Genomic DNA, 26667 nt, shown 5'->3' on the forward strand with positions numbered 1-26667 from the left:
CTGAAGTGGGGAGCAGCAGACCTGTAGAGCCCCCCACCCCGGCCAACCCTCATGCTCATTTCTGACTCTCTCTCTCATTTCATTTTCTTCAATTGTTCAAACGCTATTAGAGTTCATTGTCAGTATCATTTAGAATAGAGTAAAATTGGGACCAACTTTAAATGTCTATCAACAGGGCCTTGGCCAAATTACCTAGGATTTACCCCTTTAGATTTATTTATTATTTGAGAGAGACAGAGTGAGAAAGCGCACCTGCGAGCGAGTGGGGGGAGGGGCAGAGCATGACCTGAGCTGAAACCAAGTCCGATGCATAACTGACTGAGCCACCCAGGCACCCTGGGATTTACCCCTCTAAAAACAAATGATAGGACTGAGGCACCTGGGTGGCTCAGTAAGTAAGCGGCTGCCTTTGGCTCAGATCACAATCTGAGCCCCATGTGGAGCCCCATGTCCGGCTCCCCGCTCAGCCGAGAGTCTGCTTCTCCCTCTCCCTCTGCCCTTCTCCCCGCTTATGCGCACTCCCTCTCTCTCTCTCTCTCTCTCTCTCAAATAAATAAATTCTTTTTAAAAAGTGAATTATGAAAGTATAACATACTTGTGAAAATTTTTGCTATAGATTTTATATATATATATCTACATGGAAAGATGCTGATATAGAGTTAAGTGAAAAAAATGCAAGTTGTAAAACAATGATGCAATTTATGGCCCCATTCTGGTTTGTGTGCTTATGTAGGCACAGAAAATACCCTGAGGGACACACAGCACACTGTTATCATTGGGTTCTGCTGGACAGAAGAATTTTGGTTGGGGAGACAAAGGGAGAATAGACTTCTGAATTATTAGGACTTTTCACATATTTCTTTTCTAATTAAAATTAAGGAACAGAGGTACCTGGGTGGCTCAGTCAGTTGAGTGTCTGCCTTCGGCTCAGGTCATGATCCCAGGCTCCTGGGATCGAGTCCTAGATCGGGGCTCCCTGCTCAGAGGGAAGGCTGCTTCTCCCTCTCCTTCTGTCCCTCCCTCTCTGCTTGTGCTGTCTCTCGCTTTCTCTCAAATAAATAAAATCTTTTAAAAAACATAAAAAACAAAAAAAAAACCTCAGTGGGTTAAAGCCTCTGCCTCTGGCTCAGGTCCTGATCCTGGGCTCCTGGGATGGGGCCCCTCATTGGGCTCTCTGCTCGGCAGGGAGCCTGCTTCCCCCCTCTGTCTCTGCCTGCCTCTCTGCCTACTTGTGTTTTCTGTCAAATAAATAAATAAAATCTTTTAAAAAGATAAAAATAAGGGAAATAAAAAGTATTTTTAGAAGATCTGTTTTGATCAGTCTTACTGACCTCCTATCATATCTGCTGAAACTCCATTTCTGCCTGTTCTTTCCCAATCTGTTATCTCTGGTCATCCCTAATTCTACACCACTTCAATCTGAGTGCTCCTAATTTTACGGGTTTTTTTCCATTTAACATTAATTGTATCAGAAATACTTCCCCATTATTAAATCATTATCATCACAGCTAATATTCATGGGTGCTTGACTACGTGCTAGTTACAGTGCTAAGAGTTTTACATGCCTGAAATCATTTAATCTTGACAACAACCCCAAAAGCAGATTCTTGGACTGTCCATATTACAGATGGGGCAAGTGAGGCTTAAAAGATCAATTTGCCAAAGTCTGGCAGCTCAGAAGGCTGGAAAGCAGACTAAAGCCCTGATCTGTGTGCGTCCCAAGCCCTTGGCTAGGAACCCCTTCACCCTACTTCCCCTGCACAGCTACTGAGCGATGAGTAAGCATGGAGCGGGTAGGGATGAGGAGGCCAGGTTCTGGGTCTTACACCCTATATGACCTTGGACAAGCCAACTCCCCTCTGCTTTGCTCCTTCCATCAATTCTTTCACCAGACAAGCATTTGCAAATCACTGAGCTATATGCGGTGGATAGAACAATGAATTAAACATGAACCCTGCCCTCAAGGAGATTAGAACCTAACCTGAATCTCCTCGCGCACGGGCAGAATCTAACCCTGTCCCACCTGGGTCACACAGACGTGAAATGAATTAAGGATGCGAAGGAGCGTCCCAAGTGCCCCGCTCCATGTGCTGTAAGAGTAAGTATTTCTGTGGCTGTTCACGGCTGTATATTATTTTATCCACTGGGTGTTCCAAAACGCTCTCAATCATCTTCCTATTGTTGGGCATTTAGTCCCAATTTACTGCTATTATACAGGAAGCTCTGATGGGGATTCATCCAAAGGAAATTATTCAAAAGGAAAAAATAAAAAAAGCCAGATGCACAAAAAGGTGCCAGGCAGCCTTTGGAATGACTGAAGGGACACAGTCCTTCATCTTCAGCCCGTGAGGCCTCAAACCCAACTCACAACCCCTGCGGCCTGCCCCAGCCCACCAGCTGAGCCCCCCGCCCCCCAGGAGAGAGGACATCTCAGTGCACTGTCAACCTTCCTCCCTCACCCGCCCTCCCAGTCCACGGGGCTGACGTTTCTCCCACAAGGCTGCAGTCCCGCCCTTCCTCGTGGTTCCCGCAGTTGCCAAAGGGACCTTCCAGAACACTTCTGTCATGCCCCAGTGCATGCAAGCCCCGTGCAGACCTACCAAGGCTCCCGGAGCCTCCAGGCTCCTGTCAAGTGGAAACATCTTAGCCTGGCATTTGAGAGAGACTGAGGGGGGAGAGCAGTCGTGTTTCCTGAGTCCCTGGGATGTGCCAGGACCACGCTAGGCCCCTTTACATAACCACCACCACAAGTGGCCTCAAGAAGACAGGTGTGTTTATCCCTGGTTTACAGATGAGCAAACTGAGGCTAGGGCTAGCTAAGTGATGGGCCCGAGGGCACATGGCTAGTACACCGTGGAGTTGTGTGACAAGAGCTTAGGCCTGGTGGATTCCAGAACCTTGCCAAAGACCCAGCCCCAAGCCGGCTTTCTGAGTCACCTCCCAGTGCACCCAGCCTTCCTGCCCTACCTGCCCCAGGAGTCCCAGACCACCCACTCTTCTTCAGAGGCAACTCTACTTCCTTCCCCTCTGACCTGGGGAGTGGGGACCCTTCCTCACAGCCACTGAAATTCCACTTGGCCTTTGGTGCCCAGGGCACAGGCTCCAGGAAGCCTTCCCTGATCACCAAAACAGGAATCCATGCTTAGCCTATGGAACAGCTGGCTCTTCACCTCCCCAAGTCCTGTCTGCGGTTCTCCAGCCAGACTGTGAGCCCCCTGAAAAGAAGGATGTTTCCTCGGACACAACAGGGGGCCTGCAGGAGGTATACCCAGAGATTATTTTTCCAATTGCACAAAACTGGGCCTCTGAGAAGACACTACAGGCTGCTGGCATGGCCACTGGGAACATGGCTTTGGTCTACTCTGCCTGGATTGAAATTGGGGCTCCCCCATGACTTAGCCATGTGACCCTGAGCAACTGCCTTTCCCTTGCCTGTAAGCCTCAGTTCCCTCAATGTGTAAAATGGGAAGAAGCATTCCTACCTCACTTGTGAAAATTGTATGAGTTGTATGGGTAAGCCTTTCCAACAGGGGCTGGCATGTCGTAGGTTCTCAGTAAATGCTGGCTGTTCCTATTCTCATCCCCAAGCCACCTGCCCTAGCAGCGCCTCCTCGTCCCCATCCCACCTGGTACCCTGCATTCCCACCCTTGTGTTTTCAGGTTATTAGGGTCCCAGCAATGCAGAAGGGGTAGGGCTGGGTGAACAGGGGGGCTAACTAGACTGAAAGCCAACCAGTCTTCCCAGAGAGCCAATGGGGGCAGGGAGCCCAGAGCAGCCCACTTCTAGGGAACCCTGGCCAGGAAGCAGAAAGCCAAGGCAGCCACTCTGTCAGGGCTCCTCACGAGTACCCCACTGCCCCATCCCTCCGGACATCAGAAGCACTTGGGCCACAGAACTGCCTTTGTCTCACCAGACCCAACACAGAGCACTCTAGCTGGACCAGCCCCAGCACATCAGCTGTGGCTGACCAGCTGTGACTCTGCTGGACACCAACCCGGCACGCCCAGATACCACCCCAGACATATCGCTATGGGGGAGAGAGGGGCTCCGGAGGCAGACAGCCCCACACTTTCCAGCTGTGTAACCTCAGGCAGGTGACACAACCTCTCTGAGCTGCAGTTTCTCATTTGTACAGAGTGGATAATACCTGACAGGGCTGCTGTGAGATAAGGCAAAGTACTAGCCCAAGGTAACTGCTCAGTAAATGCCATCATCCTGATTGTGTAATCACTAATATTACTCCAGGTAGGGATTATCATCCCCTTTTAATAAATGGGGATACAGAAGCCCAGAAAGGCTCACAGAGAAGTCCATGTTGGAGCTAACACAGCGCAGTCCAGTCAAGAGACCCTATCCACTTTCTCTGCAGGCTCAGGCCCAGAATATTGCTGGGCCTCCAGCATCCTCTTGGCTCCATATACTCCCAAGGTCAAGGGCTGCTGGCTGCCCATTGCCTCAGCTCTGGCCCACTATCTGTGAGGCAGCCTGACCTTTTCTCCTCACCTTTCGGGGTCATGGGCTGGGAGGCCAATGTGAGACCCCCTCCTAAAGGTTGGCCTCAAGCTCCAGGCTAGAATGCTCAGTCTCTGTCGAAGACCTGTGTAGGCAACAGCCACAGCGATGGGGACGCAGGTATCCAGGCTGCAGGAACTTCAAACCAAGGGTAGAAGACCTGGGTGCCTCAGTGCTGGCCCTCCCACTCAGCTGCTAGGTGACCTTGGACAAGTCATTCTTCCTCTCCAGGTCTCATTCAAGCTTTCAACATTTACTAAGTGAGGACTACCGACGGTGCCAAGCATCATTCTCATGCAGGTTCTATGAAAGCTCCATGAAGCTCACAGAGCTGAGCCCAGGGAAATGCCACATGGCCCAGGAAGGGTGTTCATAGTAACAATGCCCCCTGCACTGATCTCTAGGACTACCTCGCAGTACCCTTCAAGGGACCATGCTCTGCACACCACAAAGACTGTGCGTGGGGTTGCCAGGCAGACACGACCTCAGGCTAGCCAGGAGAAGCCAGCTTCCTCCCTGCACAGAGCTGGCAGCGCCTCCCTGGGCCACAGCAGCTCAGAGAGGAGGCTGGCACAGGCTGCCTCTGCCGCAAGCTCCATCTGGAGGAATGGGTGGGCAGGCGGGCACACAGCCGCCCCTATTCTCCACATCCTTGTCCAGGTCAGGCAGCACTGTCTTCCAGGAGCTTCTGGGGACTCCATTCCCATCCCCAGCTCTCAACATGGCCCAGCTGCTGCTAATTCTGGAAGACTCCTAACGCTGGGAGATGGGGGAGAGATGGAGCAGCCAGACCCCACACAGCCCGAGAGGTCCTAAATCCAGCCCTCTTACACTCCCACCTTTGCAGAGGAGGTGATATGCAGATCCAGAAGTGAAGGCAGGAACACGTGGTAGTGCCTTTCCCCCACCAACGCATTCTCAGAGTTTGTGGGGGGGGGGGTAGCAAGGGTCCTAGCCGGCAGCCAACAAGGAGACCAGTATCTTCAGAACTCCTTCCTAGTCCTTGTCCAGTGCCTCAAGGTCCCCATGGACCATCCTGGAGCAGTAAGTCTGCCAGGCAGTGGCCTCAGCACCTGGTAAGTTACCCTAGTGGCTACAGTCCCTTGCCCGCCCCCCCATGCCTGTCCCCAAGACCCCAGCTTCTCAGGCCCTCAGACATTCCTAAGTGTGAAGGTGCCAGACACAACTAGAACCCACAAGTCCTCTCCCTCTAATCAGGGGAGCAGCCTTGGGCCAGAACAATAGGAAACCAGAACCCCAGGGGCGCCTGGACCTCCACCCATCCACCCAGCTTTGGGTGACTTGGAGAGGAGATGCAGTGGGAAGTGAGGCCAGGGTGGAAAAAGGTCTATAACCAGAGGGTGAGGGAGAGGATAGGAGCTGCCCAGCACCCCAGTCTCTAACCAAGAGACTGGCCTGCGACATCTGAAGCTTAGACAAGAAGATCCAGGGAACCCCTGGCCTCCATGGAGGCAGCAGGAACGATCTCAAAGAACAGAGTGGCCCAGCCAGGGAGCCCAGTGCCCAGCAACCGTTCATCCCAACAGTAACCACCAGCCCACAGCCTGCCCACCTCTCTCTCCAGGCCTCGGAGAGGCTGCAGACCTGGGAGGCAGGGAAGAACAGCACAGATCTCACCACCACCACCACCACCACCACCACCACCACCAACACACACAGGCCAGGGAGTCAACAGCCTGCAAACTCAGTTCCTCCCGGTCTTGTCCCTGGTCCTCCCCAGGGTCGCAGGCCTGGCCTACATGTACTAAGTCCCCAGCCCCCCGTGCCACCTGACGCCCCCCTCCACATGCCTACCTGAGCCCGGGGTGCCCCATCTTGGGCAGGCTGGGCGGGGGGCGTCCCGTCGGCTCCTGAGGGGCCGGGAGGCCGCGGGGCGGGGCGGGCGCACGGGGCCGCGGCGGGCTCTGCGGAGCAGCCTGTTCCGCGACACCCCCGCCCGCTGATGGATGCCGACTGCAGCAGCGGCGGCGGCGGCGGCTCGGCGTGCGCCGGGGGCTGGGCACCGTGCCCACAGCCCCGGGCCTGGCGCCCGACGCGCGGCCAGCCCCCGCCCCCGCCCGGCCTCCGCGCCCAGCCCAGGGGCGGCCGCCGCGCGCCTGCCTGCCTGCTCCCTGCGGCGGCCCTGCCCCTGCCTCCGCCTCCTCTCGGCCAGCCTCCCTCTCCTCCTCCTCCTGCTTCTCTCTCTCTCAGTCTCCCAGGCCACTTCCTCCCCGGCGCTGTCACCGGCCGTTCCCCGACCCCTGCGGGACCGCGATGGAGCCACGGAGCCAACTCCTGCGCCCTCGTGGCCCCCCCATCCCGCGCCCCCAACCCCGCCACCCGCGGCCCCCCCGCGCAGGGACGACCCCTCTTGGGAGCTCGGCAGGGACAGAGGGAGGGGGAGGGGAGAAGAAGGGGAAGGATCCCTGACTCAGAAGGGGTGACTCAGACTCAGTGGGCCTCCCAGCCCACCGAGCAGAGCCGGATACCCTCACCTCCCCAGCAGCAAAGAAGGGCACGATCTCCCAGGGACTCAGGGCTCCTCCCCCACCAGGGAGGAGGTATGTGCAAAGGTCTCCTAGGATCCTGTGGGTCTCTGAGCGTATGTGTGCATTTGCCCATATGTGCCTTGGTGGCAGTGACCCTAAGTATAACTGGGGACTGTTTTTTTTATAACTGGTACACATGGTTTTTTTCTGGATGTTCGTGAGCACACACAGGGTGTGCACCTAGGCTCCTGGAAGGTAGGGGGCGGGGTAGCCAAGGGGTCTATGGCACTGAGGATAGGACTCAAAAACCACATGACAGCCCTTCAGCGGAACTAACTCAAAAAGCTGGTCCCAACCACGACACCTCCAGCTCCCTCTATCCACAGGCTCGGACCTCAAATGGCAGAGGACTGTGGGAGGCAGAGGGCCTGGGGTCTGGTCCAGTTCTGCCACTGTCTTGGCCAATAGTCTGGGGCAAGTTGTTCTCCTGCTTTGGGCCTCAGTTTGCAAACAATCAAAGAAAGGGTTGGACAGACTCACCTCTAGGATCCCATTTCATGGTGGAAGCCCCAGGGAAGACAGTGGGTAACTCCCAACATAATCTCCAAAGACTTCTGCCCATGGTATCATCTGTAGCCCACATGACCCCTACTCCCCAGCCTCTTCCCCCCTGACATACAGATTTTTCCACTCTTCAAATAATACCCTAGTACCTACTACATACCAGCCACTGTTCTAGGCCTCCCAGACCCCACTGCAGTGAAAACCACAGAAGCCCAAAGCTGGGAGGCAGCCCAGACATGAGCCAAGCCATCTGCCCTCCCCCCTCCCCGCTCCCGCAAGCTGTAGGTCCCTCAGTGTCAGCCTCACCAGTGGGCTGTGTCCCTCAGTGTTGACTCACCACTGTCCAACTCTACTCCCTGTCTCTGAGTGTTTGTGTGGCTGCTCCCTCCTGGTGACCTTACAACCTAGGTCCTAATACCACAATAGGGCCTCCAGATAATGAGGCTATGCCTTCTCCCCAGCACCCTTCAGAGAACACCCCCACACCAAGCCTTAACTTCTCCAACTTAAACACGACAAACGCCACCAGATGTTCCCAAGACGTAGCTTCCAGTCCCTTCACTCTCCGTGCTGTCCACTAGGCTCAGGAGTGGGCAGACACCAGAAGAAAGCCAGCTCCTCCCAGCCCTAGAGAACATGCCCTTGCTCCAGACAGGAGCCAGGAAGACGGACAAAGCAGCCCAGAGCCAATTCACAGAACGACCAGAATCCCGCTGGGCAGACTTCCTTAACAGATGTCCTCCTTCACCTCTGGACTTTTCACTCTCCAGCTTCCCAAATTCCTGTCAGGAACTCACCAGGCCCTCTAGGGTATGGCCTTGGGCAAGTCACTTTGCCACTGGGGATGTTTGTTTGAGTTCAGTTACTGCACATTCGCTCAAATGAATGAGGGAAAGGATCAGTAAAACTCCAGAGTCACGTCAGATGAACTTGCTGTTTCTTTTACACATCTGGTAAGAAATCCTTGACTCTCTGCTGGCCACTATTTTTATTCCAGATTGACTCCAAGCCTCTTCTGTTCACTGACCTTCCCAACCCTGGGCTCCTATAGGCAGGACAGACATGTGGCCAAAGCCCATGTTCCTCCTAGTTCAGTCTCCTTCTCTGGATCCTCCTCCCCTTCCTTCCTTCTCCCTCCTCTCCTGGGTCAGGGCCATTTTCCCACCCTCCTCAGCTAGACGGAGCCTCTCACTTTCCCAGAAGAATCTGAGCTACATTCCAAAGACCAAGGCAGGATATTCCCAGACATCATTCTGGATTTATACTCAAAAGGCCCAATTAATTCCCTTCAGGTCAGTGGGACCATACAGAAACGTGGGCTTCTTCTACTATGGTCATTATTTCTATGATTAGTATTGACCAGTATTTCTATTAGCACGTTCCAGTTTGCAAAGTACTTTTGTGTGTGATCTTCACAACATCTTGTGAGATAATATCATCCCCATTTTATAAACAGGCAGGCAGAGGCCCAGAGTGGTGAGTGACTTGTGCAAGGTTATACCTGCTCCATCACACTAGCTCTCTGAACCATGTTCCCCTTGACCCTGCAATAACCTTTTGCAGAGAAATCTGGTGGAGGGTGGGCTGGGGGTACTCTGACGAACGCATGGCTCCTTATGGGCGTCAGCTAAAGTTAATACTCTGGTTCCTTTGCTGCCTTCCTTCCCCAGGCAGGGAAACTGAGGCACAGGAACAAGACCTAACCCAGCACCACCTCTCCTGAAAACCCCCATGGAGAAATGCTAGGGGCCCAGGTGGACGAAGAAGAGCCCACCCAGGGAAGAAGGTCTTTCCAGCTCCCTTGGTTCTTCCTGAATTCTGCTTCCAGCCCTGGCTCTACCACTGTCTGTGTTACTTGGGCAGAACTGACCTCTCTGAGCCTGTTTCCTCATCTATAAAATGGGAGAAATTCTTCCTGCCCTACTGCCATTACGGGGTTGGTGTGATGGGGGGGGTCAGCAAATGCTGGCAGAAGAGAAGCGACAGGACCCTGCCTCCCTTCTCTGGTTTGCCCAGGAGGTGGGATAAATAATTTTCTCTTAAATTTTAACTCCAAGGAGCTTGATGGAAAAGGGCCAGGATATCAGAAAGCCAGAAGGATGGAAATGATTTGCCCCACTGGCTGGGAAGCCAAAGCACACAGTGTCAGCCATGGCCTCTACCCCCCACCCCGCCCCAAAGCTGGGGCAGAGATGACACTGAACCCTTCAAGCAGGGCCCCTCCTACCCTCTTTTTTTTTAATCTTCAGTGGCCTCTGTCAAGGTCACCCCAAGTAGTCAGTGGTCTCATGACTCCCCGCCAGCAGGGGCCCCTTGGTTCCCCGGAGAGCAGGATGGGTGGTTAGTACTCCTGGCCCAAGGTCTTAATCTTTCATTCAGCAAACAGTAATGTTCACACTGAGCTGGGCCCTAGACTCAGGGGAGGCGAGAGGAATTGGGTAGCCTCCATCTTTGGACTCAGTGTCAGACCAGTGGGGTAGAACGGCACATAAGCCAGCCCATCAGAGGGCACACTGTAAGATGAATACCACCATTTTCTGAGGACTTACTTTGTACCTGACACCAGACACACATTCATTTGTAGAATGCTCACAATAATTCTCTAGCATCGAAATCATTCACTCCTTTCGCAGCTAAAGTAAGTGATGCTCGAAGGGGTTAATGACTTCCCAAAGTTCACCCAGCGAAGAAACAGCAGAACCAGGATGTGACTGCCATGTCTGTCTGATGCCAAACCCTAAGCGTCAATCCTTATGCTCTCTTCCCTGCCCCAGAGCTGTGCCCACTACTACGGTAGCCACTAGCTGCATGTGGCTACTGAGTCCTTGAACCGAGACAGATGCAAATTGAGGTGTATTGTAAGGCTAAAGTTGGCACTGGACACTGAAGATTTAATTGAAAAAGAGTGTAATAGAGCTCAGTAATTTTTGTGTTGAAGTATCTTAGATATATTGAGTTAATAAAATATATCATTAGACTATGTCATTGGTTTCTTTTTGCTTTTCTTTTTTCACGTGGCCGCTAGAAAATTCTAAATTACAAATGTGGCTCACATGACATTTCCTTTAATCTGCATGGATTTAGATAGTCTGAAGTCCTAACCCAGCCCCTGGGGCTCAGAGAAGGCTTCCTGGAGGAGGGGATGCCCAAACTGAGCTTGGTTAAAGGCAAGGTCGTGGAGAGGAGGGTATTCCAGGGCAAGAAAGCTGCAGGGCATCTAGCTTTGGCCCCAGAGGGCTGCAAGGCCTGGGTGGGCTGAGCTGCAGCCCCAGGCAGCTGAGAGCTGGGCCAGTCTCTGGGGGAAGCTACCAGAGCCAAACTTTCCAGAGCAGCACAACCCACAGGTCTGGGACAGTCTGCCTGACAAGGCTGTTCTCACTGGTCTTTGGCACTCTCTGGAAGGCACTGCAGGGTGGCTGCATCTGCCTGCGTGTAGAGAGCAGGCAGGGCGGACAGGCAGCAGCACTCACCTGGCAGGGACCTCCCCCTTCCCACTGCCCCCCATTTCCTCGCCTTCAGATTCCTCCAGGAAGGCTCCCAAAGCGCTGCAGTCCCCAGGGACCACCCTTCCCTCGAACCTTCCAGGCCAGACCGTGGGAGCCGCCCTCTCCCGCATTAGGTCATACTCTGGTGTGGAATGATGACAGAGCTGCACGGCGGGTCACATAGTACAAAGTACTTTTCTAGACCTATTGTGGTGTTGCTGAAGAGCATGAGGGCAACATTTACCTCTGTGGAGGGGGCCAGAGGCAGGGATGGGGGATGCTCATGAATTTGTACAGGAGCTGTGTGACCTTGGGCAGGGCCTCTCTGAGCCTCAGTTCTCACCTCTGTAGAATGGGGATGATATTGGCACCACCTCCTAGAGCCTAGGAAGAGGACATGAGAGAAAACCCACAAAGGGCTGAGCATGTCCCTGAGTCTCTCCAAAGCTTTCAAAGTTGCCTCCCCCCAGGAAGTTTACCCCTTCTGCCTCTTCCACCCGTGTTCTACCCAGCCTGTCCCTCCTCTGGCCTACTAGACCACACATCTCTTGTCTCCACCTCTGAATTTGGAGTCCAGCTGTCATGAGGCTCTCTGGCTTCTCCAACAAGAATGCAGTCTGGCAAAGGGGAGAGCCTTACCTTCTCCCTCCCCCCTCCTTCTTCTTTCCGTACCCACAGCCAGGCCTCTGCACAGGTCCGCGCATCCCAAGGGCTCTCAAGGCCCACTCCAGTAGCTTGGACGTTTGGCCGCCATCTTTGGCCAAAAAATAATGCAGCTCTGGAAGAATGTGTACCTGTTGGTCTGCACTGAGCAAATCTCCAGGAGCTGGTCCTGCTCTGCTTCTTCCACGGAGGAGCCTTCAGGGGTCCCCTGTTCTCTGATAAAGCAAGCCAAACTCCTCAGCCTGACTCCCCAGACCATTCACAGGCTGATCTCACCTGGTTCCTCAGTCTTATCCTCAGGTTCCGGGTGGGGAGCTCTGTCAGTATGAATGCTTCCAGGCTCCCAGGATGGCGGCCCAGCCCTGCCTCTCTGCTTCTGCCCCTGTTCTTTCCTCTGCCTGGGAGACCCCTCCTCCTTTTCCCATGGTCATTCATCCAGGCATCCTCCAGGAAGTCCTTCCTGGTCTCCTCCTCTTGGCAACAACCCCTCCCAGAGAGAAGGAAACTCAGGGCCTCTCCCTCCCGCACTCTGCCCTCCAGCTGCAAGGCCTGAAGTCCTGCCGGCTGTCAGCCTGATGGCAGGGCTCACTTTCATCCTTCTCCCCATGGGGGCCCAGCTCAGAACACATGTGTGTATGTGCTGTGTGTCCCTTGAGCCACCCTCACTCCCAGAGTCAGGGGCCGGGAGTAAGAATTCACCAGGAAACCAGGACACTCTTGGGGCTGTGTTCTTCTGACCCCAACATCACCTTGGCTACATTTCTTAATGGAGCCCCATACTCCAACTGCCCCTGGGAAATCAGCCCTCACCAGGGAGTCTGAGAGCCACACTTCCGGGGCCTGAACGTGAAAGGTCTGGCCACCGTCCCACTCGCTAAGGATACCCGGCCACCCAGCCTCCCATCAGGTGCCTGCGGTGGCCTCTGAGGTCTGCTCATCGCCGGAGCATCACAGACTCCTTGCAGTCAGAAGAGACCTTGGAGACTGTCATACAGAGGCTGGAAGCAGTGAGTGGCAACGTGTCTGTGGTCCCGTGTGCCAGAAGATGCTGCAGTGACACCATCAATCCACATCATCGTTGCGGAAAGCAGCTGAGTCCCCACTATGTACTGGCGCGGCGCCTAGCAATTTGGATACATTTTCCGTTTTTAATCTGCTACCACCCCGTAAAGCAGAGGTTAGAGATGCACTTGCTTTTCCAGGGGGAGGAAACTGAAGCTCAGAGCACTGAAGTCACTATACCAAGGTCACGCTGCTAGTGGGGGGTGGGGAAGGGGCAGCATTCAGTTGCAGGCACGCCTGACTCCAGAGCCCGTGGCTTTTCCATCCTTAACCCTGCATACATTTGGCTTGTCACAAATGTACTGTGGAGATGCTGGCTGTGTTTTAGTTGTTGTCTGGATTATAGTTACACAAGTGTGCATAAACTTACAATCTGTGTACTTTGCTGCATTTGCAACTTCAATAAAGTTTTTCTTTAAAGATTTATTTATTTTAGAGAGAGCAAGAGCGAGCAAGGGGATGGGGCAGAAGGAGAGGGAGAGCCTCTGATGCAGGGCTTGATCTCACATCCCCAAGATCCCGACCTGAGCAGAAACCAAGAGTCAGACGTCCAACCAAGCCACCCATGCACCCTCAATAAAATTTTCTTTTTAAAAAAGATTTTTGGGGAACGCGTGGGTGGCTCAGTTGGTTGAGCAGCTGCCTTTGGCTCAGGTCAGGATCCCAGGGTCCTGGGATCAAGTCCCGCATCAGGCTCCTTACTCATCAGGGAGCCTGCTCCTCTCTCTGCCTCTGCCTGCCGCTCTGCCTGCTTGTGTGCGCTCTCTCTCTGACAAATAAATAAATAAAATCTTTTTAAAAATTAAAAAAAGAAAAGATTTTTGTCCTAGAGATGAATATTTGCTAGAGATTTTCAGGATGTGGAATCCTCTTAGTACTAGATTCTGAAGCTAGAATGCTGTTTGTCTCTCTCTCTCTCTCTCTTTTTTTTTTTTGTTTCTTTCTGACCATCTTTCTATTGCAACCAGGACTGTTCCCAAGATCTCTAAATTCCCACACCAGGCCAAGCAGAATTTCACCCGCTGCCCATTGCTCAGACCACAATGGACATTTTCTCATATTCAGGTTCCCAGCCCAGGTGTCACCCAGCCAATGCTCCCCTTCCAGAAGCTGGCAGAGCTCTGGAGTCTTTGCAACCTCCTCCCAATCCACCCATATGCAGGGATCAGATGGTGAGACCAGTCGCTATACCACTGGCTAATCCCCAGCTTCAGGAGGCGGCCAGGCAGTGATGTCTGGATGTTCCCACTCCTAGTACCAGGCCAGGCCGGGCAGAGAAGCCTTCTGTGTGTACAAACACAGCCTTCTGCTTAGGTGGCTCCTGCCGGACTCCCTCGCCAACTCGGCCCTCTGTGGCTTTTATCCTCCTGCCCAAAATAACCATTGGCTTTACTGCTTCTCTGGACATGAATCAGATTCTCGTGAGAGCCCGTGAGCAGCTTGAGGACAGGAAGGGCATGTTATCCATCTCCATTTCCCCAGTGCACGAGGGCAAAGGTTTGTGGGATTTAGCGAGCTCCTCTGCATGCCTGGGGGGACCTGAGCTAGGCAACGAGAACTCACTAGCAAACAGTCATGCTCTCTGAAAGCTCCCAGTTTAGAGAAAACACCAGCACCAGCCAAACGCAATAGAAGGCAAAAAGTACTAAAGGCTGTAAGAAAAGGACGAAGTGTTTTGGAGTTCAGAGGAGAAAGAGACTGGGGGAGGTCAGAGTGTCAGAAGTTTCAAGGCGGAGGGAGCATTTGGGCTGAACATTACAGACAAGGCAGAAGGACAGTCTAGGTAGAGGAGACAGCATTAAAAAAAAGGCCTGGCATGGCATACCAAGTGATTTCCTGCACTGTCTAGCAACTAGCCACATGTGACTATTTAAATTTAAATGAATTAAGATGGGAAAACATGTAAAATTCATAGCCACCTGTGGTTAGTGGCTACCATACTGGACAGTGCAGATGTGCACCATTTCCAGACGGTTCTACTGGATGGCGCTGGTCCTCATGGCAGAGAATCCGGAAGACTTTGCATGGAGGCGTGACGTGATCAGAGCTGGGCTTCAGGAAGGTAAATTTGTCCTTAGAGAGGAGTGAATGACTGGAGGGTAGGAGAAACCTGGACCCGGTGGTGGGCCAGAGAGCATTACAATAATCCAGGCAAGATCGACAACCGCTTCCCTTCCCCCTGCTCACCTCTTCCTATCAGTAAGCAGGAATGCAGAGCACAATGCTTCTCAAAGCATGTTCCCCGGAACAGCAGTATCATCTGAGGATGCCTTAGTGTACAAATCCTCAGGCCCTGCCCCAGACCTGCAGAGTCAGAAACTCGGGGGTTCGGAGAAGTAACTTGTGTTTTGGTCAGCCCTCTCGCGGTTCTGATGCACACTCGGGGGTGAGATCTGCCAGCACCGAGGCTAGGGGCCATCCACGCTGGTTCCAAAGTAACTCTACACTCCAGAGTCAGAAGACGTGGCTCCATGGCCTGTCTCAGACATTAACCAGTGTGCTTAATCTCTTCGGCCTCAGTTTACGTATAATAACGCTAATCGGTTATTATAAAGATCAAAGAAGTTAATACTCTAAGTTAACTCTTCTAAGAAAAGTGCCTGGCATATAGTAAGTGGTTAGTGAATGTTAATTATAATTTTAGTCCTCCTGTGCCTCTTTATCTAAACTCCCATGGCACCAAGTTAAAGACCTCCCATATACAATGGACCGGCATCTGTCTCCTGCCATGAGCTACGGCCTCCTGCCTGTCCCTCATGTATTTCGAGGCCCATTCCCCCACAGCACCAGTGACTTCTCTCCAGGCCAAAGGTGTCAGGTCCTCTCTCAGAAGGCAAGGGCACATCTTGTGTCAAGATCGAAGAGGCGAATTTAATGTCTTTAGCTAAGATGCCCTATAGGGGATCAAGTCAGAAGACGGCCCTTGAGTCTTTCCCTACAAGACCACCTGGGAATAGGATTGTCTGGACATGAGTGCCCAGATGCCCACCGCCATGGAAAGTGTCAAGCCTGTTCAGTTGATCCATGCCAGACAGAAGGGTATGGGAAACAGTACCTGGGGTTCTACCTACTGTGGGAGCTGGATCCTAACTCAGCGAACCAGCCAGAGGGAGACGGTATCGACAAACCTGGACTCTGATCTTGGCAGTGAGATCTCAGGCAGTCATTCTCCTCTCTGGATTCAATTTCCTTATCTCTAATGGGAGGCGGTTGGCCTAGTGTGGTTCTTAACCTTTTATGGGTCATGGTTTTCTCTGAAAATGAGATGAAAACTGCAGAGTTTCTCCCCCAGAAAAATGCACATGGGCACACTTCCAGACACACACACACACACACACACACACACACACACTTCTTATTTCAGGCATCAAGTAACCTCATGAAGCCCATGTGTCGATCACCCCATGGGTGATCAACTTGGTCAAGAAACCTTGGCTAGATGATCTCTAATCATCCGTGACAAGAAATCAGCTGTATTTGTATCTAATTTAAAGGAACTCTACGTGAAAAATTTCACCAAAATGATGAAATCTGAAATGCAATTTCGTAGGATTCGATCGCTGATGGGCTAAATGCTCTGCATCCCTCCCAGAGCCTGCCCCCTGCCTTGTCACATTGCCTCTGCAGGCTGCCCCCCTCTTCTGCTCCCCCCAGGCAGCAGAAAGACAACCCTGGCCCCCACAGGCTGTTTCTGTCACTTCCCAAGAGTGGACAGATTGTCCCCAGCCATGAGAAGGTAGAAGAGGAGGAGTTGCTCACCTCTTGTTCCCCCACCCCAAATCCCCAGCTCAGATGCCAACCACCAAAGAGGGTCCCAGATGCCACCCCGCACCCCAACACAGACAGAGAGACACACACACACACATATACCCTCCCTCACATAGCCACAGCCACAGACTACACCTCTAGACACTTGGTGGTGCAGTCACTCAGAACAGGCAAGAGGTACTTGTAGAGGCTGAGTGACAGGATGGGTGAGAGCAGTTCCACTCTGTCAGAGCGACAGCCGCTACCGCTGGCTCTGATGAATCACTCTGCGCTACGTGAATGTACACGGCCGTTGGCATGGCCAGAGAGGCTGTGCCGGCTTCTAGAATGAATGTCTTGGATTGGTGACCATGCTGATCACACCAGGCTGAGCCCAAGATCACACCAGGGCCAAGACTGCCCAGCCCGAGCCAGGGCGGCGGAGCCAGACCCGTGGCTCAGCCCAACCCAGCCTCCCATGACCAGCATAGCCCTCACCACGACAGCCCATACCAGGCCACCAGCCCAAGCAGGGGGCCCTCCTTCTGCAAGAGTCCCCTCAGAGTAGCGATTGATATCTCTCCTCCTCCAGAGTCCTTTTGAAGAAGCCTCTCCCCCCACACCACCCCACTGAATCTGGGTATTAAGGCAATGAGCACCTGGTGAGTCAGGCAGACCTGGACAGGGTCAACGCCACGGTCAGCTGGTTTCATCTTCCTGGAGGGCACTTTGGAAAAGTGCACTCTAAGCCTTAAAAGTATACATAACTTTAAGCTAGAAATTCTTCTACAATGCATGATATAGCTACAAGAACATTTGTTTTGTGTATACAAGAGTTTTGTATATCAGAGTAAAGTGGGAATTAGAATTAATAGAAGTGTCTAAAAATAGCGGCTATGTTATACAAATAGTGATACATAAATATCCTGAAATATTATGCAGTTGTTAAAATAGAGTGCTGTGGATCTCTACGATGGTATGTAATCACATTCATAACACAATACAACATTTTAAAAAGCAGGTAGAAAACAGTATATAACATATGATCCATTGCTATAAAATGTATGTGTGCATGCACAGAAAATGACAAAAACTGGAGGAGAGCCTGGTGGCTCAGTGGGTTAAGCATCTGCCTTCGGCTGGGGTCATGATCTCAGGATCCTGGGATCCAGCCCCGCATCAGGCTCCCATCTGTGTCTCCCTCTCCCTCTGCCTGCTGCTCCCCCTTGCCTGTGCTCTCTCTCTCTCTCTCAAATAAACAAATAAAATCTTTAAAAAAAAGAAAACTGGAAGGAAAGATACAAAAAATTATGTTCCCAGATGTTGTTTTTTGACAGTGGAATTATTTCTCTTGTGCCTACTTGGGTTTTGTTTTACTTCCTTGCTGATTTTCTGCTGTGTGGATGTGTGGAACATATATTATTTACATAAGAATGGCCCATTACCTTCAGCTGACTCACAGCCTATGGTCTGAACTACGCAAAGCCTTTCCTGGTTTCTCATTAGAGGTCCCACCCCTTCAGCCTCCACTATTACCAAGTGTCCCTCTGGCTTTGAACTTCCATGCCCTCCCCAGGTACTCCCTGGAATTTCACTAATTGGAGGCCCCATCCAGCCAGCCCCCACGGTCCGCTGACACAGGCCTCCGCAGCGAAAGTGCCCTCCTCCAGGAACCCCCGTCCCTGAATCTCATCCACACAGAGTCCGATCCAGACAGCATGCATCTCATTCTACAATAAGGGACATAAGTATTATAATAAAGATAAAAGTGGTAATAAGTCTTTTGGTGGGAATGTAAATTGGTACAGCCACTGTGGAAAACAGTATGGAGGTTCCTCGAAAAATTAAAAATTAAACACTATGATCCAGTAAACACACTACTGGGTATGTACCTAATGAAAATGAAAATGCTAATTCAAAAAGATATTTGCACCCCCGTGTTTACTGCAGCATTTTTTACAAAAGCCAAGATATGGAAGCAACCCAAGCGTCCATTCATCGATGAATGGATAAAGAAGATGTGGCATGTTGGGTTATGGACATTGGGAGGGTATGTGCTATGGTGAGTGCTGTGAAGTGTGTAAACCCTGACAATTCACAGACCTGTACCCCTGAGGCAAATAATACATTATATGTTAATAAAAAAATTAAAAAAAAAAAGATGTGGCATATATGTATGATGGAATATTATTCGACCATAAAAAAGGAGGTGATCATGCTGTTTGTGACAATATGGATGGACCTAGAGGGTATTATGCTACATGAAAGAAGTCAGACGCAGAAAGAAAAATACCAAATGATTTCACTCATATGTGAAATCTAAAAAAAAAAAAATGAATAAATGAACAAAAAGGAGAATCAGACCTATAAATACTGAGAGCAAACTGATAGTGGCCAGAGGGGAGAGGCATGGGCAAAATGGGTGAAGGCAAGTGGGAGATAAAGGCTTCCACTTACGGAATGAATGAAGGCACAGGAATAAAAGGCCAAGTGTAGGGGAGATGGTCGATGACACTGCAATAGCATCTGGTGACAGATGGCAGCTACACTTGTGGAGAGCGCAGCTTAAAGTATAGAGAAGTTGAATCACTGTGGTGTACACCTGAAACTATATCAACTGTACTTTAATTTAAAAAAAAATCTTAAAAAGTGGTCGTGAACATTCATTATATTCTGTTTTCCTTTTTTCTAGAGCATTTTATTATACTCATATCACTTAACTCTCACAATGGCTTTCAAAGTGTGTATTGTACCCATTACACAGAGGAGGACACTGAGGCCCCACAAGGGTAGCAGCACAACACTTGCCAAAGGTCACACGTAAGTCAGGATTCAGACGCAGGTCTGACTGGCACAGAGAAGGAGTTAAATAGAAGATCTGAATAGGACATCCTGAGCCCACATTCTAAGGAGACATATTCTCCAGAGCCCTCCCTTCCAGCTGAGCTTATGGTCACTACACCACTCTCCCCTGCCCAGAACCCCACAAAAGCCCATCTAGGGCCACGTGCCCTGCATCTCCATACCAGGCCATCATTCCCTCCCAGCGGGTCCTTGCTGCCTCCTCGGATCTCCTAGCAACCAGCCTGTCGTGGCCTGCACTCTCTCCACCTCTGGCTCTCCTGCTCTGGCCTGTCTCACTGAGAAGGCAGCAGTTGGCAGGCTCCTCTCACAGGGGTTATGGCACCCCTGGGTGGCTGGGGGGAGGGAGGGGTGGGAGGGGAGGAGATGGACTTAGCCTGCACAGCTCTCACTCTAGGCCTGCTCCCAGCTCCACAACTGGGGCACCGGCTTCGGCGGCACCATCCTTTTCTTGAGCTTCTGACTTTCTGCTTACTGGGCCAAAAAAAAAAAAAAAGAAGAAGAAGTGGAATCCTAGGCCTCACATTCTCATCAATTCCAATCTCCTTTTGTATTTTTGAAGTGTGCACATGGACTCTTCCCACCAGACTATTACTATTAAAAATAGCAATAATAGGGGTGTCTGGGTGTCTCAGTCACTTAAATGTCCAGCTCTTGATCTTGGCTCAGGTCTTGATCTCAGGATGGTAGGATTGAGGCCTAAGTCGGGCTCTACACTCAGTGGAGTGTCTGTTTGTCCCTCTCCCTCCCCGGGGCCTGCCCCTTCCCCCACACGCACCTTCTCTCTCACCCTCTCTCTCTCAAATAAGTAAATAAATAAAATCTTTTTTTTTTTAAGCAATAATAAAAGTACTAGCAACAGGGGGTGCTTGGGTGGCTCAGTGGGTTACGCCTCTGCCTTCGGCTCAGGTCATGATCCCGGGGTCCTGGGATTGAGCCCCTCATTGGGCTCTCTGCTCAGAAGGGAGCCTGCTTCCCCCTCTCTCTCCGCCTGCCTCTCTGCCTACTTGTGATCTCTCTCTGTCAAATAAATAAATAAAATCTTTTTTTAAAAAAAAAGTACTAGCAACAAAACAGCGACTTCCTCTTTATTCAGTGCTTCAAACCACCCCGGAGAAGCAGGACCCAGTAGCCCCAAATTAAAGATGAGGAAACTGAGATGTAACTTGGCTTAACTAGGGAATGGCGGCACAAGGATTTAAACAAGTACATCTGACACCAGTGTATGCTCTGCCCACTGCCCCACACCATCACCATATCTCTTAGAAATAAATCATCTGGTCTTATCCCTTTCCCAAGGAGATGAGGAAACCGAGACCCACACAGGGAAAAGGATTTGTCATCAGCCAGCATCTGCTTATTTCCTAAGCAGCTACTATGTACGGCACGCACAGTTAGTGCTGCAAATGAAGAAAAGCTTTGACTCCCGCGTTCGTTGATGGCTGGGCTCTGACATGTTGGTGACTGTCAAAACCGAGCAATGGGTTCGTGGAGGTTTATTACACTATTCTCCCTACTTTTTAGCAGGTTTGCAATTGTCCATAATACAAAAAAGTTAAAATAAAGACAAAAGGACAACAGAAAGATGGCTGATGAGCATGTAAATTCTAAGTCTGGCTTGAACTTAGAAAACCAGTAAAATCACCCAAACTTAGAAATATTTTGCTCTTACAGTTTTGAAGGTCAGGAAAAGGCAGGCGTACTAGAACCCACTTAGAAACCTCTCTTCATCTTTCTATACAATTTCCGGCCTCTGTGCTGTTGCTAGGAAACCGGAGAGGAGAATCCCAGACTGGCTGGTTGGGCCCTCTCCCCTCCCTCACTGTTCCTCTTGGGGGGGGTACAGTGCCCCTACCCCTGGAGCTGACCCTAGAGGGCATCTCTCTGTGGGTCCACAGGCCACATGACACAGCCTGAGATCCTGTCCGCCGCTGGGAGAGAGGCGAGTAGAAATCCAGAGAACTATGATTAGAAAGCAAATTACAGGCCTCTCTCTGCAGGTCCCCAGCTCACAAAAACCTCCTAGCCGTCAGATGGCCTTTACTCAGGTGGCTCCAAGTCTCCAGAGAGCGAGCACATGAGTCAGGAGAGACAGGAGGGAGTGACCGTGTGAGTATGAGTGAGAGAAACTACCCAACAGAGGCAGAAAATGTGACTAGTGGGGAAAGGGAGGCCACTGGGAGGCAGCAGAGCGCAACAGGCAAGGACTCCAGCAGCTGGTCAGCTCCTAGCCCCGGCTCGCTGTTTCCTAGCTGGGAGACTTCAAGGGGATGTCTTCACCTCTCTGAGCCTTCATTCCTTAGCTGCAAATGAAGGCTAGTTCCACCTACGATACACAACAGATATAAGGACTGAATGAGGCAATACAGGTCAAGTGTGTCAGCACACTACAAATAATGGCTTTAAAAAACTGCTAACTGGGGTGCCTGGGGGGCTCAGTCGGTTAAGTGCCTGACTCTTGATTTCGGCTCAGGTCACAATCTCAGTGGTCTTGAGATCAAGCCCCTCAATGGGCTCTGCACTGAGCATGGGACTTGCTTGGGAATCTCTCTCTCCCTCTGCTCCTGCCCCTCTCTCCCAAGATTCTTTCCCTCTCTTCCCCCACACCACCTGCCGCCACGCGCGCTCTCTCTCTCTCTCACAAATAAATAAATCAATCTTTAAAAAAAATAGTGCTAACCATATGATCTAGCAGTTCTGGGATATACCCAAAAGCTCTGAAAGCGTGGTCTTGAAGAGATATTTGTACATCTGTGTTCATAGCGGCGTTATTCACAACCACCAAGAAGTAGAAGCAACACGAGAGTCCAACAACAGATGAATGGATAAACAAAATGTGTCCTACACATATGATGGAATATTATTCAGTCTTAAAAAGGAAGGGGATCCTGACACATGCTGGAACATGGCTGGACCTTGCAGGCGTTGTGCTCAGTGACATAAGCCAGACACAAAGAGGCACATACTGTTTGATGCCATTTACACGAGGTGCGGACAGTAGTCAGATTCATGGAGACAGAAAGCGGAGTGCTGGTTACCAGGGGCTGGGGAGAGAGAGGACTGGAGAGTTGTTGTTCAACGGGTATAGAGTTTTGATTTTGCAGGAAAGAAGTTCAGGAGATGAGCGTGCTTGTGGTTGCATGACAGCATGAACGGATTCCACGCGCCTGAACTGTGCAGTTAACAATGCTGGAGATGATACATTTATGTTAGGTGTATTTTATCATGGTTAAAAAAAAATTTAGTTAAAAAAAGAAAGTACCAGGCAGTAAACCCCAAAACAGAGTAAAAGACTAAGAGACAAAGCTAAAGAGATAGGAAGGACTAGAAAAGTGTGCAGAAATGGGGTGATGCAAAGAGGAGAAACACCAACCCCCCCTCCACCCCCATGCACCCCTCCAAAGCCACAGAGCACAAACAGAGGACTTTCCAGCAAGGGCGTGCACTTCCAGGGTGCTAGGGTCCTGCCTCCTACCCTGAATTCCACCCCCGCTCAGGGGCTGTTCTAGTCAGCACCAAAGCGGAGGCCTCTGGGAGAATCAACCCTCACTCTCCACCCCACCCGCTGCCCGGAATCCTCAGGGAAAGAGGGAAAGATGGAAACCCAGAAGGAAGTGAAGGAAGGAATAACAGGCAGAGACAGTGGGGTGGCAGAGCAGCACGTGAAAGGGCCCTGGGGTACAAGCCATATTGTGGAGAGCCCTCCACGGTGGCCGGATGCTCAGGCATGTTGGAGAAGTAGGAGGGAGAGGAGGGCAAATGGGGAAAGGCCTTTCCTGACCACCTACCACACACGGAACACCGTCCCGCACCATCATTTCAGCCATCTTTAAAGTAATCCTGACAGGCAGGAATTCCTGTACCCGTTTTATGGAAGAAGAAATGAAAATTCAGATAGATAAAGTAACTCGCCCCAGGAAACACAGGTGGTAAGGAGAGAGCAAGGATTCAAAAACCAGCTGACTCCTAACCTTATGCTTATCTCTTCAGCCCCTGGGATATCAGTACAAAAGGCCAAGAGTGTGGGCTCTGGAGTCAGGATCCCAAATCCCACGCCATCCCTACTTAGCTGTGTGAGCTGGAGAAAATTAATTAACCTTCTGGGTGTCCTCTTCCTCAGCTGTTGAGTGGGAATGAACCATAGCACCTTCGTCATATAGTTTTAAGGGAATTAAATGAATATAGTATTGCAAGAAAAGTGCCATTGTGTGCAGTGAAAACACAAAATCGCCCATATTAGTCATTATGCTGAGGTCTCTAGGTACCCCCCACAGACCCCCCCACCCTGAGACAGACCATTGCTTGTCCCTGGCTGAGTCCAGTGTGGTCTCTGGAGCGAGGCAGATCCAGACCTCTGGAGAGGTCAGATCCAGATCCCTGAGAATGCTGAGAGCCCAGGCTGGACTGTAACCTTGCAGGAGCAGCAGGAACATTCTAGAAATGACCTCCTCCACTCTCTGATCTTGACTCCATGGCCTGAGTAAGTTGTTTGGCAGATGCTCCCTCAGTGGAATGTGGTCTAAGTAGCCTCCATTCTCATGGAGTGACCATACCAGAAACAAACAGGGCTGCCAAGTTACCTACCCATTGGCCTCCACCATGGGCTGACCCTTGGCCCTCAGCACCTTCTAGGATGAGGTTACCTATAACGGCAGAGCGTCAACACCAGTAAGTCCTTCAGAGACCATCTCACTCCACCCCTTCTCCTACAGATCAGACACCGAGGCCTGGAGATAAGAGGCGACCTACTTAAGGTCACACGCTGAGCCAATGCCAAAGCTAAAACACAACACTGGGCCACCTAATTCCCTGGTCTTTCCAACTTATCTTTCCATTCCTACATTTGTCGTGTCAAATTGAAATCTACATATTCAACTTTCAAGAGGTTTGGTCACCCCTATAAGCCTAACTCTGGAAGGCTGGCCTTATGGGAAAGGCAAGAACTTCAGGGACAGGCAGATCTGGGTTCAAATCCCAGCTCTACTACCTCCTAGCCGAATGGCCCTTCATTTGTTTCTGTATCAGAAGACAGTGGAGGATGGCAGCTAAGGGGGTAGGAGACAGACCCAGTTCTGCCACTCCCTGGCGGGCAAGTCACTCTACCAATCACTGCTTCAGTTTCCTCTTCTGCAAAGCCTGCCTCACAGTCATGAGTACAGAATGAGAAAAATATAACTAAAGGACATGGCACAGTGCTTGCTATGGGGTAAGCATTCAATAAACAATGCCCATCAGTAGTACAACATCTCTGTCTTCTCTCCAATGCCAAGACTGCAACATGCCGCCAGCAAGTAGCACAAGGTACCTCAGTCTCAAAGCTCCAGCTCCCTCAGCTCCCCTCACGGAATCATGGGGTGTCAACGCTGATAACAGTCCCATTCAACAGACAACAGAGTTGAGACCCAGAGGGAAATGACTTGCTCAAAGTCACAGAGCAAGTTACTGAGGTGAACTAGAACCCAGCTCTCTTGACTCCTACTGACTTTGTTCTAGAAACAGGAGCTCTTACTGTCCAGTCAGCTGTGCTTGTCTGTAGATCCTGGGGGAAGAGACCAGAAATACCAAAGTGTGGCTGCTTTCGGCCGGAATGGAACTGAGCGACCTTGCCATCATGGGGGATGCGGGTCAGAGGTAGGGTGGGGCTGCGTGCCAGCAGAGCAGGCCAGCTGGGCCAGCCGCCAGAGTGGCTCCATAGGCACAGCTCAGGGCCCTCTCATCAGCTACATAATAAAGTAATTATGGGATTAGGGATAAAATTAGTCACTTGTGTAATTATTTTGCTTAGAACAAGAACAGAAAGGGCCTTTTTAAAGAGTGGTTCCTCGGCCCCTCCCAAGAGCACTGCTGCAGAGATGCAGATGAGTGAACGTACACGCGAACACACATACACACAGCAGTGATGGCGGCGGGTGAACATGGCCGCTCGGCTTCATCAGACAGCTCCTCACCGGTCCTAACCGTCAAGGCCAGGGGCTACGTTCTCTGAGGTCTGCCTCATGGAACACCTTGTCTCCCTGTCACAGGGTACACTGCCTCCCCGCAGAGCCCTCCATCACAGAGAATTTGGGGATATGGTCTCTCATGCCTCTCCCAACCATAGCATAATGAGGTCTGGGTTCCCCCGGCCCGTCCTCCATCACAGAGGCTGGTGGTAGAGTTCCCACAGTACCTGGGGGTCCACTAATCCAGACAGACTCCTGGTATTGGTCCCTGAGATAGGCAGAATAATGGCCCCCAATCATGTCCGTGTTCTAATGCCTAGAATCTGTGAGTATGTTACCTCGCGTGGCAGGAGGGACTGTGCACGTGTGACTAGGTTAAGAATTTTGAGATGAGATTATCTTGAATAATCCAAGTGGTCTTGCTATAATGAATCCTAAGGTCTTTATAAGTGAAAGAGGAAGCAGAGGACTGAAAGCCACAGAAGGAGGTTTGACGGTGGAACCAGAGGTCGGAGCAATGCCACTGCTGGAAGGGACCATGAGCCAAGGAACGTGGGGCCTCTAGAAGTGGGAAAGGTCAAGGTGCACAGTCTCCCCTGGAGCCTCCAGAAGGAAGGCAGCACCTTGATTTTAGCTCCATAAGGCCCAGTTGCAGACTTCCGACCTCCATGACTGTAAAGTAATGAATCTGGTTTATTTTAAGATACTAAACAAGTAATTTACTACTAACAGTGGTAGGAAAGAAACTAATACAGTCCCTCTAAAGAGGGATGCTTGGAGCCCACCCTGCCCTCCAGGATTGAAGCCCCTGATGAAACTCTCACTCCAAGGGCCAGCCAGGGGGATTCCTGGGGCCAACATGTGCCCTGAATGAGCCTCTAGGGAGTAGGCTTGATAGGGGGCCCAAACTCTACCCCAGAGAGGTATCTTTGGGGAAACAGCACCCCAGAAAAGGCATGAAAGGGAGACAGTTCTAGAAAGAAAGGGAGAAGCCCCACCTTACTCCAGGGACTGGGCCCCTCTAATATGTTCTCCAACACAGGGACGCTGGCCTCCATAAACCAGATCATCCCCAGGGGTAGGCCAGCACCAGGGAAAGAGACCACCCAGAAGGCTGGAAGCCTGGCCAAGTCACTAGGTGGCTTTCTCTGAACCTCACCATTGTCACCATGCCTTGTGAGACAGTCACTCTCATGATGCCCATTTCATGGCTGAGGAGATGGACTCAAGCAAGGGCAGAGGGGAGCCTGCTTTGAACCCAGGCCACCTCACTCCACAGCCCTACCCTGGCCCCCTCCTAGCGTGAATAAGAGCCAGAGAGAGGATGGGCAGGAACAGTC

At 51.3% G+C, this 26667-nt stretch overlaps 1 protein-coding gene across 17 annotated transcripts in view; it reads right to left on the reverse strand.

The window, feature by feature from the left end:
- The window catches only part of LOC116862730 (band 4.1-like protein 1), a 119317-nt gene that overhangs the window by 61706 nt on the left and 30944 nt on the right, over window positions 1-26667 (reverse strand). Inside the window, exon 1 of one of the 17 annotated variants that reach the window (XM_032850102.1) lies at window positions 6329-6575. The exons of the other annotated variants lie outside the window; for them this stretch is intronic. The gene's annotated coding sequence lies outside the window, so the exon portion shown is untranslated. Of the gene's footprint in view, window positions 1-6328; window positions 6576-26667 lie in introns of those variants that run through there. 17 annotated transcript variants of the gene reach the window in all.

The sequence above is a fragment of the Lontra canadensis genome, unplaced genomic scaffold (genome assembly GCF_010015895.1).
Source record: "Lontra canadensis isolate GAN:19392208 unplaced genomic scaffold, GSC_riverotter_1.0 scaffold312, whole genome shotgun sequence".
NCBI classification, from domain to species: domain Eukaryota; kingdom Metazoa; phylum Chordata; class Mammalia; order Carnivora; family Mustelidae; genus Lontra; species Lontra canadensis.